The sequence below is a fragment of the Austrofundulus limnaeus genome, unplaced genomic scaffold, assembly GCF_001266775.1.
Source record: "Austrofundulus limnaeus strain Quisiro unplaced genomic scaffold, Austrofundulus_limnaeus-1.0 Scaffold18, whole genome shotgun sequence".
NCBI classification, from domain to species: Eukaryota; Metazoa; Chordata; class Actinopteri; order Cyprinodontiformes; family Rivulidae; genus Austrofundulus; species Austrofundulus limnaeus.
The window spans coordinates 1,335,246-1,336,856 of record NW_013952420.1 but is presented as its reverse complement, the minus strand read 5'-3'; the positions used below and the strand labels follow the sequence as shown (position 1 = coordinate 1,336,856).

Here is a 1,611-nt window from a genome sequence, read left to right as displayed (position 1 = left end):
CACACACACACACACACACACACACACACACACACACACACACACACACACACACACACACACACATGTGTGAGCCGAAGGCTGCCAGAGGTTGTGTGTCCCCTCTTTTGCGAGGGGTCTGTGACAGCTGTGCGGTTAGGTGTGACCGCCTGACAGGGGGTTTATGAAACCAGACCTGATGATTGTCAGCTGAGTCAGAGCACTAAACACACACACACGCTTGTTGTTCTATCCTCATGGGGACATGTTATTGACTTCCATTCACTTTTGGTGTGTCGTATTTTTTTTTGTCATTTGTGTTTATTATGAAATTGATCTTAAATTTAATTTGGCTTGGCATTAAAAAGCCTTTAAAAGTCTTAAATTGAACTTTCCTTAAACTGTAGGAACCCTGTTTAACCTAACCACAACCCAGAAACAATGTTTTTCTCTGGTGAACCAGGCAAAACATCCACATAAGGGTGGTCTAATGTCAGTATATGTCTGCACAACAATAGCAAGACATGCACACTCTCACACACTTCCCCCGACCAGATCAAACCTGCGTTTATGTTGCCTCCCCCTCGACTCCCCCCATAAATTTTTCCATCTTCAGCTGGTTGTATTTTTTATTTTTATTTTTTGTCCCTTCGTATCCCAGATTAACTATAACTGTGTTGCAGCTTTCCACTGTTCAAATTCACAATCATGTTGTCGTCCATGTCTGGAGTTTTTGTGAGCCGCTCTTCAGTTATCACAGTAAAGCCCACAGAACAATATCAGGTGTAACACTAGCATCTGAAGGCCTCCGTCGGGTTGTTTGACTCCGTCTCAGTTACACGGGTTCCTTTCTTCTGCCTCGCATGGACAAAATGTGCTCTCTGTTGTGTGGGCCGGTGTTACACCATATTTTGTGACCGTCATATATTGTGACCAGAGGGGTCGCTGTTGCGTTTCTACAGAACCTGGCCGAAAATAGCCACAAAGAAGAATATGACACGCCAAAAGTGTAACCCAGAGGTCACAAAATATGACGACTGTTGTCATATATTGTGACTTCACTGTAGCTTTGTAAATAATAAAAAAATATTTATTCATAAACTGATTCTACTCATTTTATATATCCTCTAATGTCAGAAAAATAATTTCTGATCACTCGACTATTACTATTACTTCTACTATTATTGCTGCTATACATGATAATAGCCATCATATAATGTGACCCTGTACTAATTTAATAACAGTCACCATGTCAGTGATCAAAAGTTATTTTTCTGACACTAGAGGATGTAAACAATTAGTATAAATAGTTTTTGACTAAAAATTTTTACTATTTCCTTAGTTACAGTGAAGTCACAATATATGACAGCTGTCATATTCTGTGACCTTGTATAATAACAACAGTCAACAGTTTTTGTTTTTTTTCTTCGTATGTCTTCAGCCTCTGGCTTAAGGGCTCGACACACAGGAGGCGACAAACTACAGCGATTAACGGCTGTCATCGCAGCCTGGGTGAAACCCGACACACGGGACGCGATAGTGGTTGCAGCGATGCGAATCGCGCTCTCAGGTCGCTTGTCTTCACAAAATTTGATTGGTTCTTGACTCTGAAGGCGGGTGTGCATTACGGAC

General features: G+C 41.3%; 1 protein-coding gene across 1 annotated transcript in view; it reads left to right on the top strand.

The window, feature by feature from the left end:
* The window catches only part of fbxo32 (F-box protein 32), a 16,856-nt gene that overhangs the window by 1,755 nt on the left and 13,490 nt on the right, over window positions 1–1,611 (top strand). The gene's annotated exons all lie outside the window — the stretch shown is intronic.